At 37.5% G+C, this 17,932-nt stretch overlaps 1 protein-coding gene and 1 pseudogene across 1 annotated transcript in view; one reads left to right on the top strand and one right to left on the bottom strand.

The window, feature by feature from the left end:
- DPP10 (dipeptidyl peptidase like 10) overlaps window positions 1–17,932 on the bottom strand; it is a 1,526,588-nt gene that overhangs the window by 847,110 nt on the left and 661,546 nt on the right. The gene's annotated exons all lie outside the window — the stretch shown is intronic.
- LOC108176922 (mitochondrial import receptor subunit TOM5 homolog pseudogene) lies at window positions 7,177–7,323 on the top strand (annotated as a pseudogene).

Here is a 17,932-nt window from a genome sequence, read left to right as displayed (position 1 = left end):
GTAAAATACAGGAAACAAAGTAAAACATAGCAAATCAGATTGCATCAAATGCAAAGGCCTTGCACAGCAAGGGGAATAGTTAACAGAGTGAAGAGACAACTTATGAAGTACGAGAAAGAAAATATTTGTAAATCATATACCTGGTGAGGGATTAATATCTAGAATATGTAAATAACTCAGGCAATTCAATAGCAATAAAAATAACCAATTAAAATTGGGCAAAGGGGGAAAAAAAGCATGTTAAACCACTACTGAAATGCTTGGGACCTCGCCACTCATGTGGGAGACCCATTGGGAGTGCCTACCTCTTTCTTTGGCCTGGCCCAGACCAGGCCTTTGAGGCCATTTGGGAGATGAAGAAACAGTGGGTAGAGGATCTCTCCCTCTCTCTTTCTCTCTCTTTGAAACTCTTTCAAGTGAATGAAATAAATTTTTTAAAAATTATATAGGCAAATGACCTTAGTAGCTATTTCAAAAGAAAACGAATGAGGACAAATGGTTAACAAGTATACAAAAATATGTTCAAAATCAGAAATCATTAAGGGAATGCAAATTAAAACTCATATATCACTTCATACCTATTAGAATGACTACTATCCAAAAAACTTAGTGTTATCTTATAAGAAAATGGATCTCTTATTCATTCTTCATGTGAGAATAAAATGGTACATCCAATTTATTTAAAAAATTTTTTAAAGATTTATTTATTTATTTAAATGTAGAGTTATGGAGAGAGAGAGAGAGAGAGAGAGAGAGAGAATGGGGCAGGGGGAGGGAGAGAGAGGGAGAGAGAGACCTTCTATCCACTGAATCACTCCCTAAGTGGCAACTATGACCAGGGTTGGCTTGAGCCAGGATGAAGCCAGGAGCTTCATCTGGGTTTTCCATGTGGGTGGCAAATGTCCAAGGGCTTGGATCATCTTCTACTACTTTTCCTAGGTCATCATTGAAGAGCTTGCTTGGAAGTGAAGTAGCTGGGACATGAACAGGTGCCCATATGGGATGCCGGCATCACAGGCAGTGGCTTTACCTACTATATCACAACGCTTTCCCCAGAACAGCCAGTTTAAAAAACTGTATATAGGTTCCTCAAAAATTAAAAGTAGAATTACTGTATGACTTATCAATCCCATTAGTGTGTAATTTCATATCCAAGGAAATGAAATCAGTATGTCAAACAGATATGAAACATGGTATTGGCATGTTTACTGCAGTATTCATAAGATACAAAATATGGAATCAACCTAAGTGCCCATTGATGAATGAATGGACAAAGAATATATAATACACACACAGGACATTATTTAGCTTAATAAAGAAGGGGTTTTCTATGTTAACTGAAATAACATAGATAAGTGCAAGAGACACTATTTGAAGTACAATGAAATAGGGATGAATTCATAAGCAGACTATACAAAGTGGAATTTATCGAAGCAGAGGGAAGAATCATGATTTCCAGGGACTGGGGGTGGGGGAAATGAGGGGATTTTTGTCAAAGGACACAATGTTTCAGTTATGCAGAATTGAGTCACTCTTGGAGACCTGATTAATAGTGACTATAGTTACTGACATCATATTGCTTTTCAGGCAGTTACCAAGACACTAGATCTTAACTGTTTTCACCACACACAGAAAAAAGATAACTCTTTGAGGTGATGGATATGTTAACCAGGATTATTGTGGTGGTGTTTTCACAATGCAAACAAATATCAAAATATCACATTATACATTGTAAATATAAATAACATTTGTGTGTCAATTATACTTCAAGAAAGTTGTGGGAAAATATTAAGAAAAGAATCATCTTGAATTATTTTGTTCCCTTGTCCATCTTATAAGGCCTGATATGGTACTGAATAGCGGGTCCCCAATAATTATCTATTGAGGAAATGATAGATATGAGAAACAGGTGGTCCTTCAGAATCAACTTGGCTGATGTCATGTGTTATGTTCACATTTTTTTATTTTCATTAGATTTAAATTGAGGGTAAGCTGTAAGTTTCAAAATTTGAGAGATATTCTCCTTTTAAGTCAGTCATACCATCTAAGGGACCCCTAATCCCATTATGTATGAGGCATGCTCTAATTCTATATTTAGGTGGAACAAATAACTATATTAGGACTTCATATTTTATTTGTATTTTTTGGTATTTTGAATTTCCTTGAGTATAATCTTTAGTCATAATGTATAATATATACACACATATATGTGAGTGTATGGGTCTGAATTCTTATTCATGATATCTTTACAAGATTAGGTTCATATAAATAGTTTATACCTTATAAAATTTCCGTATTTAATGTTATTCACAGGCAGTAACATGTAGCTTGTCAAATCACAGAATTTAGAGTAAAGGTAGGTCTAAATACTTTGCTTATTTATGTATCACTTTAATTAAATATAGCTCCAATTCAGAAAATGAGTCCACTACAGGATGACAGGCAAAGCTGTGTAAATGTCAATGTCAACATGTTCTATAGTTAATAATATTATTCACTCAACAGGCTGAAAGATACTGTGAGGGTACTTTAAAAGTTTGTGGGGAATAGAATTAAATGATAAGTTCATTGTGGACCAAAAATACCCATGCAGAATTTACTCAGAGTACACTTTTCCATGAACTTTTTGAAGACCCAACAAATGCATGAACTTCAAAATTTTTGCAGCAAAATAAATTTATCCTTGAATTATATTTTCCACAAACTTTGTTTTATTTGAGAGGCTGAGAGAGAAAGATAGAGACAGAAACAGAAGGAGGGAGAGAGCTTTTCCATTCACTGGTTTGTCCACAAAATATCAGCAATGGCATAGATTGGGCTGCATTAAAGTCAAGACCCAATCAGGGGAGCCAGCACTGTGGCATAACACCGCCTGCAGTGCTAGCATCCCATATGGGTGCCAGTTTGAGTCTCAGCAGCTCCACTTCCGTTCCAGCTCTCTGCTGTGGCCTGGGAAAGCCGTAGAAGATGGCCCACATCCTTGAGCCTCTGTATCTTCATGAATACCTAGAAGAAGCTCCTGGCTACTGGCTTAGGACCTGCTCAGATCCAGTCATTGTGGCCACTTGGGGAGCGAACCAGCAGATGGAAGACTTCTCTTTATCTCTCTGCCTCTGCCTCTCTGTTACTCTGCCTTTCAAATAAAAAAATAATCTTTTTTTAAGATTTATTTTGAAAGTCTGAGTTACACAGAGAAGAAGAGGCACAGAGAGAGAGCTCATCTATCCACTGGTTCACTCGCCAGATGGCTGCAACGACTGGAGTGGACCCGATGTGAAGCCAGGAGCTTCTTCCAGGTCTCCCACATGGGTTCAGGGGCCCAATAACTTGTGCCATCTTCTATTGCTTTCCCAGGCCATAACAGAGAGCTGGATTGGAAGTGGAGCAGCTGGGACTTGAACTAGCGCCAATATGGCATGCTGGCACTGAAGGTGGCAACTTTATCCATTATGCCACAGCGCTGGCCCCAAAAGAAACAAATTTTAAAAAAAGAACCAATCAGGAACCCAGGTCTCCCATGTGAGTGGTAGGAACCCAGTACTTGAGGCACAATTGCTATTTACCAGGGTCTGCATTAGCAAAAAGCTGACATCGGAAGCTAGAGCTGGAAACTGAACCCTGGTACAATGATCTGGAACATGGGTATCTTAACCATTAGTCTAAATGCTTACCTTACCAAAAACTCTTTATTTTCATAACTCAATTAACTAAGATGGGTTTATTACACAAATAAGTTTAAATAGAAATAAAGACTAACAAAAATATAAAATTAACTAGAAAACATACTGTAAACTGGATCAAATGGGTAGACTAAGTACACAAATTCAGGTTACTACTTAAAAAATCCCTTGAAATGAGAAAAAGCAAGTTGACAAAGTAGGATAAAAAAATAGCAAGACAGGAGTTTACCAATAGTAAGAGCAGCTACACACACATACACACACACACACACAGCCCACTTCAATATGAGCATCGGATTATTTCTATGAAATTTGTACCTCTTTTGTATCATTGTAAAGTCAAAATCATAAGTGAAGCCATCATCAGGGACCAATTGTGTGGGATTCTTTATCATGATATAAATAAATTCCTGGTAAAATCGTGATATCCTAGGAAAATGACTGGGATTCAGGTAGGGTCAGCTAGGAGATCTGTACTTTGCAACTGGAAATGAAAAAAATGGAGAATGTTCTGCTTGGCATACACGATGGAAAAATAATTTTTGTTATGGAGAAGTTGTAGCAGGTTTGAGAGACTAGAAATACAAGAATTAAGATCAAATCTGGAAGTGACTATAGAGGGAAAGTAATTCTTTCAAAAATTTGCATGATTGTGCTGCAAAAAAAAATTGTTGGCTTTTTCTGTGCTGTTTCAAACTGCAAAAACATGACAAAGAATCTGAAATTTAAGAGATGACTTTCTTGTCTCCATGAAAGGGAGGGACTGCCAATAAAGCCATAGAAGCTGGGAATCTTCGAGGAATATGTTTTTTTTTTCTTTTTTCTTTCTTTTCTTTTCTTTCTCTTTCTTTCTCTTTCTTTCTCTCTCTCTCTTTCTTTCTTTCTTTCTTTCTTTCTTTCTTTCTTTCTTTCTTTCTTTCTTTCTCTCTTTCTTTCTTGACAGGCAGAGATAGACAGTGGCGGGGTGGGGAGAAAGGTCTTTCTTCCTTTGGTTCACTCCCCAATTGCCGCTACGGCCGGTGCTGCGCTGATCCAAAGCCAGGAGCCAGGTGCTTCCTCCTGGTCTCCCATGCGAGTGCAGGGCCCAAGTACTAGGGCCATCCTCCACTGCAGTCCCGGTCCACAGCAGAGAGCTGGACTGGAAGATGAGCAACCAGGGCAGAATCCGGCGCCCCAACAGGGACTAGAACCCCAGGTGCCGGCGCTGCTGGTGGAGGATTAGCCTAGTGAGCTGCGGCGCCAGGCGGAATATGTTTTCTGACATTACAGGATTCAAAACTAGTTTTGATATCAGCCAGAAAGCTGGAGAGGAAAGTCTGACAATTAATGTTTCCAAAATTGAAAGAGACATGTTGGTGATATCGTCAAGTTCCTATTATAGGAGATGTTCTCACAGAGACTGGGCTGTTTGTTCTGGGAGATCATGGGCAAGGTGGCTCACAGGAAGCATGAATGGGGCAAACTGAGAAGTCTTCTGCTCTTCTAGAACAGGGGCAAGGAAGAGAAGATTGTGCCAAAGTGAACCCAGAGCGCATTTATGGCCAATTTAAAGAATTTAGCTTCTTTGTTGTCCTTGGCCTGTTTATTTACTGCTTTGTGAAAAGCCAAAGATAAAGCAAGCTTACATCAAGTCAAAATTTTTCTCAGAAATGTTGCAATAGGGCAGCCCCTTAGGAGGGATTACCCAGAATGACCTCAAAACTCTTGTCCAACTCCTGCTTTCAAATTCTTATTTATGTCCATTATCTATTGATTTATGAGGTTGCTGTCCGTAATGTAGAAGCTTTTTGAAGTCATAAAGTGAATAATTTACCACATCCTGCTTCCTCAGTGTTTAGTTCTTTGTCACTAAATGAGCACTCACTAAAAACAAGCAAAAATACCAAAACAAACTCTGCCCTTCTGTCCTTTCCTTAGCAAAACAACACCACCTAGCAAAATAATCAGGACCATAACTTCTTAGGAAGTCGCTCAGACTCTGGTTGCTTGTCTTAGAATGATTCTACCATATCTAATTATCTACTTTGATAGAATTGTTGGGCTAATAAATAAAAACTGCTGACTTTGAAAAAGAAAGAACTTTTTATCAATCTTTAGTCAGATATAAGCTTTCTAAAAATAGTTCCTTCATCCTATCATTCAACTCAAAAATAATATCTTACCACACCTAATAAATGCAAGATGAAGTCATTTTTCAGTCAAAACTCTATTTCCACCTCAGGTAGCAGAGTAGTACAGCCCAGGTAGTGGGTAAAGGGAGAGTGGAGGATATCCAGTGGCCATAAGGTGATTCCTGAACATAATTTTCTTTCAGTTAATGTCTAAGAGAATCAAGGAAGGGCTGAGTAGGAAATAGCAGCTGCAATTGTACAACTTTTTTCAGGAATCAGCTTTTGCAGAAAAGAAACTAAAGAAGATATAGAGCCAGCCTTCCTTCCTTCCTTGACGTTCCTCAAATCACTGTCCAACAACTGGTTGAAAATATTTCCCAATACTTTGCTTATTAAATACCCATTTTATTTTGGAGGCTTACTATAAAAATTATGAACTTGAGAGAACAGAATTTCAAGTTGGAAGGACTCATTAAAGAACTCTAAAAGTTATCCATTCATGTGAGTTTTAACCTTTTTTATTTTGCTACCACTGTGTCAAAGTGCATTCTTCCATCATTGAAAAAGAAAGTCACATTTCCAAGAATGACACTGATAAACTATTTGTAATTCTATTATATTTATAACAAAATAAATTTCATTCAAAATTTCCTAATGATAGTCCTTGGAAGTAGTTTTATTTGTGTTACTTCCTATGTTGAGTTGCATAACTCAATAACTTATGAAAAATGGGTTAAAATCAGGACAGCTTATATGAAAATTCAAAATAATAATGAAAAACACAGTTTTCAGGGGTATAAAGTAGTCAAGATACTGCTAGTTCACATCATATTTTTTGCTTTAGTAGAAGCTATACTCAGGGAAAGAAAACAACCTGGTTGAGAAATTGCACACAAGGTAGACAGTAGAACACTCTTAATTCAAGTACCACAAAAATAAATATCAGCAATATTGTTAAAGAAGAGTGGGCAATTTAAAAAGAATGCTGAAATAAAAGTACATGGGAAAAGAAATATAAAAAAGTAAAATTAAATACATTATGTTTTGAAAAAAATTATGTATAGTAGTGATGATATATATTTTTATGTTTAAGCTCAGCCATGAAAATATAACAGACAAAGAGTTAAATTAAGAAAGGGGATGTTAACTTTAGTTCTTTAAAGCTTTAATTTAAATTAGGATGCTACAAGAAACTACAGAAACTAATCCATCAGCTCACTTTTGTTTCCAATAATATGGAGGAGTCATTTTACTGTGTTACTAGATGCATTTTGCAATGAAGCACCATGTATGAAAATTATATTGGAAGTTCTGGGTGTGCGGCGGCCACTGAGATGGGGAGAGCACAGTGCTGCCGGCAGCTGGAAGCCAGTGAGCAGGTGTTCTGAATGGAGGGCCTCGCACCAAAGCTGGACCCGGAGATGAAACGGAAGATGTGCCAGGATGTGCTATGCTCCATATAGAACTTCCTCAGCTACATGGCCCTGCTGTGAGTCACTTCTTTTGTCTTACAGAAGTTGTACAGCATATGAAGACTGGGCATCACACTTGGATGCATGAAATGAACCTGGTTATGGTGTCTACTCCTTTCTGCAAATGTATAGGCCCAGAAAGGATAAGAGACTGAATGGACATAAAAATGGTACTTGTTAAGAAGAAGTTTGGCTCTGATAACTGATATTCATAGCTCAAATATAAAACCACATAGGAAGTATGAAGAGACTTGTGGTCACAGTGACCCTTCTGCCTGTGATGGACTGTCCCCATGAATGTAGGTGAAAATGTAAAGAATGTGCAATTCCATTTTCTAGTATGTATCCACTTTAAGGGAATCATGTCTGAAATAGCAGTTGTTTCTGCTTTTTTTTTTTTTTTGACAGGGTCTGCTTATTTTTATTTTATTTCTGTGTTGTGTGCATTTGTGAAGAGCCCCTTAAAATTAGCTACACTATATGGAAGTCACATAGCCACACTGACATTTAAGCATAGGACAATTAGTATATATTTTAATAAATATTTCATCTTTAAAAACAAAGAAAATGAGGGTCTAGCTCTGTGGCGCAGTGGGTCAAAGCCCTGGCCTGAATTGCTGGCAACCCATATGGGCGCCGGTTCTAGTCCCGGCTGCTCCACTTCCGATCCAGCTCTCTGCTATGGCCTGGGAAAGCAGTAGAAGATGGCCCAAGTGCTTGGGACCCTACATCCGCATGGGAGACCCAGAAGAAGCTTGCTCCTGGCTTCAGATCAGCACAGCTCCAACCGTTGCAGACAATTGGAGTGTGAACCGTCAGATGGAAGATGGAAGACCTCTCTCTCTCTCTCTCTCTCTCTCTCTCTCTGCCTCTCCTCTCTCTGTGTAACTCTGACTTGCAAATAAATAAAAATAAAACTTAAAAAAAAAGAAAATGATATTGGAGTAAGTAAAGCAGACATACACTTTCAAAAAATAGTTACAAAATAAGAGCTGAATATGAAATTTATCAATGTCAAGTTTACAAATCCTTGCCATTCTCATTTATTAGAAAGTGGGTCATTCTCCATCTTCTCTTACTTTATCCTAGGATTTTAAGAAGCTATTTATGTTTTAGTACTGAAAGAAATGATGACAATAACTTTTCATACCACATAAGGTAATGTTTCTATGGGTATCTGAATTTTTTAATTCAAATTTAGTATATTTTTAGTGCTTGAGCTATCTCTTTGAACATAACATGTGTTAGCTATTTTATACTACCTGCAAATATGAAGGGAAACCATGTTTTTGTCTTCAAATCTAAAGGCAAGAAATGGGCAAGGCAATGACAGTGGTAACACAGTAGGGAACTACAAAATTGGGTAGAAAAATTAAAAGATAAATTTATTTTTGTGCAGAGAAATTTTTGAAACCTTTTCATTTTCCATGAACTTTCTGAAGACTCCCCAAAGCCAAGAAATCAAACAGTTATTTATTGATATGCTTATTCTTTGTAAGAGACTGAGTTTCTAAGAGTCAACTAAATTGATCATAAAAATAGTCATATCTTAAAGATGCTTAGAGATTACTAGGAAAGATAATATTTTCTAGTCTCTATAAATGGCTATTGAGTAATGCTAGTGTTACAACACACAAGTTTCAGAATAAAAACAAGTGAAAGAAAGGCATTCTCTTTTAAGAAATCTTGGAGTAAACATATAACATCCAATGAAATAACTTTCCCTGTTTCTCCCACAACTGGTATTAGAAATTTCCTTTAAAAATTTACTTTATTTGAGAGGCAAGCACACACACACACACAGAGAGAGAGAGAGAGAGAGAGAAACAATGTGCTCTCATCAACTGATTCATTCCCCAAGTGACTGCAATCTGCAATAGCCAGGGCTGAGCTAGAACTGAAGCCAAGATCTGGAACACAATCTACATCTCCCACAAGGGTGGCAGGAATTCAGTTTACTTGAGTTATTACTGCTGCCTACATAGGTCTGCACTGGTGAGAAGCTGGAGTCAGGAGCCAGAACTGGGAATAGAAACCAGGCACTCAGATGTGGGATGGATGCAGGTGCTTCATGCACTAGGCTTAATTCTCCCAGAAATGTCTTTTCTATATGTTTTCAAACTGAAATGAGTTTTGCCACTTTAACCATTTGAAGATACATATTGACTTAGCCTTTATTAAAATAATAATTTTGTTCATCATTATGATGTCATTCGAAACATTTTCATCACATTAGAATGATTACATTACACAATAATTAAGGAGTCATTATCAATTACACTTCAGTCCTTAGCTCTTTTGAGCACTAACTTGTTTGCATCCTTAAGCATCTGTCTATGTATTCTAGACCTTTCATACTCATGGAATCTTACAATACATGGCCTTTGCATCTAACTTTATTGCTTAGTATAGTATAATGTTTTCAGAATTCCAGATGTTGTAGCCTGTATTTTTCCCCTTTTTTATCTATGAATCATATTCAATTACATGCACATGCCACATATTGTCTACACATTCATCAGCTGATAGAAATTGAATTGTTTCCAACTTTGGCTATTAGAAGCAATGTTGCCATGCATATCTGTGTACAATTTGTTGTGTAAACTTTTATTTTCAGGTCTCTTGGCTGTATTTAGGAATAGAATTGTTGGATCTATGTTTCAATTTTGGAGAATCTACCAAACAGTCCTTCATATTTGCTGCTCATTTTCTATGTCCATTAATGATATGTTAGAGTTGTAGTTGTTTCATCTCAGAAAAATTCATAATTTTCCATTTTTTGAAAGTATTGTCAGGGCCAGCTGTGTGGCACAGCAGGTTAACACCCTAGCCTGAAGTGCCGGCATCCCCTGTGGACTCTGGGTTGAGACCTGGCTGCTCCACTTCCAATCCAGCTCTCTGCTGTGGCCTGGGAAAGCAGTGGAAGATGGCCCAAGTCCTTCGGCCACTGCACCCACATGGGAGACCTGGAGGAGTCTCCTGGTTCCTGGCTTTGGATAGGTGTAGCTCCAGTGGCCAATTTGGGAGTGAACCAGTGGATGGAAGACTCTCTCTCACTCTCTCTCTCTCTCTCTCTGTAACTCTGACTTTCAAATAAATAAATAAATCTTAAAAAAAAGAGAAAGTATTGTCATCCAGAAAGAGGCACTATACAAAGGAGGTGCAGACTAACACTTGGGTTAACCACATCTCGTATTGGAATGCTGGTTCTATTCTGGGCTACTCCTCTGCTGGAGCCTTCTGCTATGCATTCTTGGAGGGAGCAGAAAACAACTCAGTGCCTGGGCCTCTGCTGCCCGGGTGGGAGGCCTAGATTGAATTCTAGCTTCCTGTGTTTTGCCTGATCCAGTCCTCACTACTTCGGGCATTTGAGAAGTGAACTGAAGATAAAAAATCTCTCTTTCTCCCTTTTTTTCTCTCTCTTTCTCTCCCTCTCTGTTTCTCTATCTTTACCTTTCAAGTAGATGAAGATAAACAAACATGTATTAAAAGGGTTAAAAGAAGGTAAACCTAATTGCCATTAACATAGGTCTGAAATTATATTTTATTGTTGTTTTGATTTTCATTTCCTTGGTTACTAATGATAATAAGCCTCCTTTCATTAGTTATTTATATGCATCTTCTTTGGAGATATATTTACACAGATCCTTTTTCAATTGTGTTGTTTGCCCCTCTTATTGTTGCTAAGTTGTGTGACTTCTTTATACATTCTGGATAAAGATCCTTATCAGATATATTATTTACAAATGTTATCTCCTGTTGTATGGATTACATTTATACTTCTTTGATAATATCCTTGGATGTACAAAGTTAAGTTCAAGTTACCAATATATTTCTACCACTTGTGCTTCTAGTGTCTTTTAAAAAAATCACCTAACTGAAATATTTTACACTCATCTTTCCTTCTCAGAATTTTATAGTTTTATGTTTTACATATAGATCTTTGTTCCACCTTGAATCAATTTTTGTATTTGGCATACAAGAGGTATCCAAATTCATTATTTTCCTTGTGGCTATGCAAGTTTCCCCAAAATAAAATAAATTTTTCCCTATTGTGGTTTTGACACTTTGATTGATAATCAATTGGCCATGGATTTGTGGATTTCTTTCTGGACTCTAATTCTTTATTTTATTTTTCCAACCACGTGCGCTATCTTGTACTGCTTTCCCAGGCCCATTGTCAGGGAACTGGATTAGAAGTGGAGCAGCTGGAACTCAAATTGGCTCATAATAGGTGGTGGCTTGACACACTGTACCACATTGCCAGTCCCTGAACTAACATTTTAAAGATATATTCTTTGGGGGCTGGCCCTTTGGAGTAATGGGTGAAGCCACTGTCTACAATGCCAGCATCCCATATGGGTGTCTTTCTGAGTCTTGGCTGCTCCACTTCTGTTCCAGCTCCCTGCCAATGCACATAGGAAAGCAGCAGAAGATGGTCCAAGTTCTTGGGCCCCTGGAAACATGTGGGAAACCTGGATGATTCTCCTGGCTCCCAGCTTCAACCTGACGCAGCTCCAGTGGATGGAAGATCTCTCTCTCTCCCTCTCCCTCTTTCTATCCCTCTCTCTCTGTCTCTCCTTTTCAATGTATTAAAAAAAAGTATTCTTTGTCATGTGTGACCAAAGAAGTCCCTTTTCAGTTATTTTAGTAGGAAGCTAGTAATTGAAAAAAAAAATCCTTACAAGCCTGTAACTAAATAATAATTATAATAATAATAACAGCTGGCACCGCGGCTCACTAGGCTAATCCTCCACCTTGCGGTGCTGACACACCAGGTTCTAGTCTCGGTCAGGGCGCTGGATTCTGTTCCGGTTGCCCCTCTTCCAGGCCAGCTCTCTGCTGTGGCCAGGGAGTACAGTGGAGGATGGCCCAAGTCCTTGGGCCCTGCACCCCATGGGAGACCAGGAGAAGTACCTTGCTCTTGCCATCAGATCAGTGTGGTGCGCCGGCCATTGGAGGGTGAACCAACGGCAAAGGAAGACCTTTCTCTCTCTCTCTCTCTCTCACTGTCCACTCTGCCTGTCAATAATAATAATAATAATAATAACAATAATAAAATAAAACAACCTTCCAGTATTTGGGTATAAGCTCTGTGAGTTTGGGTGTTCAACACTAGTCTGACAGTTTACATCTCTGCCCTAGTACTTAACTTCCTGCTGACTCAGGGTCTGAAGGATGAGGTGAGAGAGCACAGCCTTTTCAGACTTTCCATGAACACTGGCACTGCACCCTGCCTAAGTGTGGTCCTTTACATTCTCAGATATATATTGGAGATTTTCAAAACACTATTCCCTCAAGCATCTTACTTCCCAAGCCTTACAATATAAGCATTTGGTTAACTTATTTTTGATCTGATGTTCATAGCCCCAGGCAATAATGACTACTTCATTTTCCTGTATCTATTTTTGACAATTTCCATTTACCCTTGTAGAATTCTTTTTTTTTTTATTTGATAGATAGAGTTAGACAGTGAGAGAGAGAGAGAGAGAGAGAGAGAGAAAGATCTTCCTTCCGCTGGTTCACTCCCCAAATGGCTGCTACAGCCAGCTCTGTGCCGATCCGAAGCCAGGAGCCAGGTGCTTCTAACTGGTCTCCCATGAGGGTGCAGGAGCCCAAGCACTTGGGCCATCTTCTACTGCTATCCCAGGCCACAACAGAGAACTGGACTGGAAGAAGACCAACCAGGACTAGAATCTGGTGCCCATATGGGATGCTGGCGCTGCAGGCAGAGGATTAACCAAGTGAGCACAGTGTCTCCCCTACCCTTGTCGAATTCTAAGTTATGACTGATTTGCCCAGGTCTTCCACGAAGCTACCAGGTGGGTCAAAGCAAAAATTCCTTGTGAATGAATTCTATTCTGCTCCCCAAAGTACTGATGCCTCTTTTGGGAACACTGGATATGTCCTGCACTGCCACCACTCTGAGGAGAATATGGATTGGGACCAGGGCAAATGAAAACATCACCAAATACATCATTCTTACCAAGATTTAGCCAGTATTTTTTCTTGAAGTATTGCTCTGATCTATGAAAAATTTTATTTTCCAGAGGTCCTAATATCAATTCAGACAGTTTTTGCCATCTTCTATGATGATTTTACAGATATAGAATTTTCAGTTCCTTACTGTGCCATATCTGCTGTGTTGGAAATATCTTTTGAAACAATTCACTCCAGCCGGCGCCGCGGCTCACTAGGCTAATCCTCCACCTAGCGGCGCCGGCACACCGGGTTCTAGTCCCGGTCGGGGCGCTGGATTCTGTCCCGGTTGCCCCTCTTCCAGGCCAGCTCTCTGCTGTGGCCAGGGAGTGCAGTGGAGGATGGCCCAGGTGCTTGGGCCCTGCACCGCATGGGAGACCAGGAAAAGCACCTGGCTCCTGGCTCCTGGCTCCTGGCTCCTGCCATCGGATCAGCGCGGTGCGCCGGCCGCAGCGCACCGGCCGCGGCGGCCATTGGAGGGTGAACCAACGGCAAAGGAAGACCTTTCTCTCTGTCTCTCTCTCTCACTGTCCACTCTGCCTGTCAAAAAAAAAATTAAAAAAAAAAAAAGAAATAATTCACTCCATAGACATTAATGTGGTGGTTAAAAAATAATATAACTGGATAGTTGAGGCAATCCTAGTTTCTGATATTTTATTTCCATGATTTCTAGATCATTATCTTCCTAGATTGTTCCCCCACAAAAAAGGATTTGGAGTGACTTACATACATCCAAATGCCACTTAAAAAATCTATAAAGACAAAGAAGTTAGGAAAATAGAACTATCAGAACTAAATTGTTGGTTGAACCCAGGAAAAAGAATGTGGAAATGCACAATATAATTCTGACTTCATATATGTCTTTCATGGCTATTTGGAATATAGTGTGTATATCAGATTGACTGTAATGAAAGGTTCACAAGTATAGTACTTTTGATATGAATGAGAGTAACACTATTTCCTTATATTGGAGAAACAGAAACTACAATTTAGAAAAGGAATGACATACATCCAGTTTCTATAGTCTGTTTAAAATCATTTTCAACATTGTTTCTCATTTCTCACAACTATATTGTCATAAAGTCAGCAAATACTGTCTCCATTGCAAAGATAAGGTGAAAGAATGAAAAACTTTAAGTAAAAAGTTTGCGTGTTGAAACAGAAACTGTTGCTATATTTCTATGGTCTGAACTACTTTTTCTTAAGCCTGATAAGAAAATCAGCAATTAAGTGCAGCATATATAAATAAGAAATAGATATATCAAAATATCTGACTGATGGTGATTGGTCCACAATATTTTTCTAATGATTTTTGATGTCCAATCCCATTATTTTTATTATTAATATAATAAAATTAATGAGTTATTAAGTTGATTTATAATCTAGTTTAAAGGAAGTTATATATTATTGTATCAGTGTTATATAATTTCATTTTTTATTCAACACATTTATTGTCTTAAAAATTATTCATCTAGTGGCTGGCACTATGGCACAGCAGGTTAACGCCTTGGTCTGAAGCACCAGCAAACCATATGGGCGCCGGTTCTGGTCCCAGCTACTCCTCTTCTGATCCAGCCCTCTGCTATGGCCTGGGAAAGCAGTGGAAGATGGCCCAACTGCTTGGGCCCTGGCACCCACATGGGAGACCTGGAAGAAGCTCCTGGCTCCTGGCTTCAGATCGGCACAGCTCCGACCATTGCGGCCAGTTGGGGAGTGAATCAGTGGATGGAACCCCACAACCCCCGCCTTGCCTCTCTCTTTGTGTAATTCTGACTTTCAAATAAATAAAAAAATCTTTAAAAAATATTATTCATCTCATCATCCATCTATCCAATCATACATTCACTCATGAAAAAATATTTTTGACTGTAATTATATTAAGTGCTACAAATGAAACTCTGGGTAAAACATAGTTCTCTGCATTTAATTTACAATGGAAAACTTGGGGAACAGAAAACTTAAATGATTGTTGGTGACAAATATTAAAATAGGGAGAGTTTAATAAATTATATGAAGTAGAAGAAATTATGTAAAAAACTTCAAATAGCACAAAAATGGGGAAGGGAGGGATGAACTAAGCTTTTTGTGAAAATAGCTAAGTCTAAAAATGTTGGAAAACTGATGTAAGGACAATTCAAAATTATAAAAAGCCTAGTGTTGCATAAGATGGAAAGGTATTTGATATAATTACATACAGTAAATTATCAACAGGGATCATGGGACCTGATTGTTATGAGGTGGTTAAGTTGGCAGAGGACAGATAGTAAAAAAAAAAAAATGTTTATTTATGATATCTTATTGAGTTTTTTCAAGAATAAAGTTGAAAATCATTAATAACTTGAGAATATTAACTTAGGCACTTAAGCATTCAATTTAGAAAATTTAGTTTGTTCTGGATACAGAACAAACAAGTGTTGGAGAGAAGCAATTCTGAGCAGACACCACGTATCAGGCTATTGTTAGTTAGGTGATAGATAACAGTGAGTTGAACTAGGACAGTAGCAATGAAAGTGACTGGTTTAGTGTGAGATACATTAAGAATGTGTACTAGAGAGGGCTATCTTACTTGTTAATTTGGAAATGATAATTTCTCTTATTTGATTGGACCAATGGGAAGCATGTGGAAGCTACTCAATTGAGAAACATGGACCCAAGGAAAAAGAAGTTGACGATAAATAAGTTCTTCTATTCAACTTTAAACATTCAAGTTTATATTTATAATGTCATTAGCCACAGTGCAAATCAGATATCACGGGCAACCCAACTGTGTACAATTCGCTCCTCATTCTCAATGACTCTGAAATTTTAGTTAAGGAAATAAGGCATTTTGATGCAAAATTGAGAAGATGAGATACCACTAGATAGTAAGAAAATCATGCAACTGAATTGTATACTATTTTCAGAACATTGAGTGGACTGTGGTTGTAGAGGGTAACTAGTGAGTAATAAGTCAGTCTGGAATAAGCAAGTGAGGAGTAATTTCACAAAGAGGCATTCTTTGAAGGCTGATGGGGAATATTTGCGGTAGATTCTAGCAAAAATTATACTAGCCTCTTTGTTACAGATATTACTAATATATGTTACTTTCAGATTCTCTAATTTTAGAATTAGAATTCTAAAAATTTTGAAAATTATGCATAGTTATTTTACATACAATATATTTTACATAAAACTTTGAAAGATTTCATGTATGCACATGTTAGTACTATTAAAATTATAATTCTTGACAATTATTATAAATAATAAATGGTGAAAAGTACTATAATGGTAATAGCTCTTCAACTTTGGTTTCAGAGCATGAATCAGATTCAATGAGGGTATATTCCATGTTTAATATGAACAAGATAAATCTTATAGAAGAAAAAATAAAAATATGAAATATAAATGGCGATTTTGATTAGTAAATCACAAGGACAGGAAGAGAAAGTATAAACTAAAATAATTAAAAACTGGAAAACAACAACTAATAAATTCTTTAATAAATGTAACAACATTATTTGCTTAAATCTATATTTGGCTGTATCCTTCTCTCTGTAGTATTTTTAGACAATTGAATGTTTTGGTCTTTATATACAAGGAATTTTTAGGTGTCTCCCATATTAAAATTGGTGGCTACTACCAAGCATGTACTTTTCACGTTACAAACTAAGATGGAGTCTCAGGTTGGAAATTATAGTTATCACTCTCTGATTTAGGACAACTTCAGAGAGCCATTATTATTGACTATAACATAAGATATTCTAAAGAGAAATTTTTATTTCTTCACCAAGAATCATACTATGTTGCTTATTAAAAATACCCACGGTTTGGGGTCTAATGTTGTAGTATAGTGGGTTAAATTACATCCCAAAAGGGCGCTGGTTTGTTTCCCAGCTGATCTGCTTTCAAATCACCTCCTTTCTAACATGCTTAATAAAGCAGAGGAAGATGGTCCAAGTGCTTGGGCCCTGCAACGACATGGGAGACCTGGAAGAAGCTCCTGGTGCTAGACTTTGGCCCAGCCCAGCCCCGGCTGTTGTGGTCATTTGGAAAGTGAACCCCTATAGATGGAAGATACTATCTCTCTCTCGCTTTCTCTCTCTCAATTTCAAATAAAATAAATAAAATATTTTAAGAAATTCCCTTGGGATGTGAAAAATAGCTCTTTTTTTAATTTGTCAGATTCCAAGAACTGAAATGGAATGATTTTGAGTAAATATGTTTGTTAAACAAAAATAACAACATTTATAAACAGAGCTGGTCTGCATTATTGCTTTAAAATAATATTATTTGTGAAAATTATTATTTCACTTTTGAAAACAATTTAGCGTTGCTTATATCTCAGGTGCCAGAGTTTTAAGTTCTATCACATTTTAACTAAAAACATTACTTCTATATGATAAAATGCTGAAAAATTCAAAATTAGAAATATTTGAATTTATTTCACAGTATAACACACACACACACACACACACAGCCTTCCAGCAAATATTTATATGTCTCTCTTGTACAAACACAGTTACACATAAAATTATTAAAAAAAACCCAAATCATCAATAATCATAACAACAAAAACATGAATAAATGATATGTCAATCATTATTTCTGTCCTTCATGTAGCTAAAATAATGAAGAGGAAGAACTTTGATATCTCACAAATACAGAGTCTCAGTTTTCTACACATAATACAATATTCCAAATGATTTCCATT

The sequence above is a fragment of the Oryctolagus cuniculus genome, chromosome 3 (assembly GCF_051225735.1).
Source record: "Oryctolagus cuniculus isolate XC-2025 breed Fujian yellow rabbit chromosome 3, ASM5122573v1, whole genome shotgun sequence".
Taxonomy (NCBI): domain Eukaryota; kingdom Metazoa; phylum Chordata; class Mammalia; order Lagomorpha; family Leporidae; genus Oryctolagus; species Oryctolagus cuniculus.
This window is presented reverse-complemented; position numbering and strand designations above follow the sequence as displayed.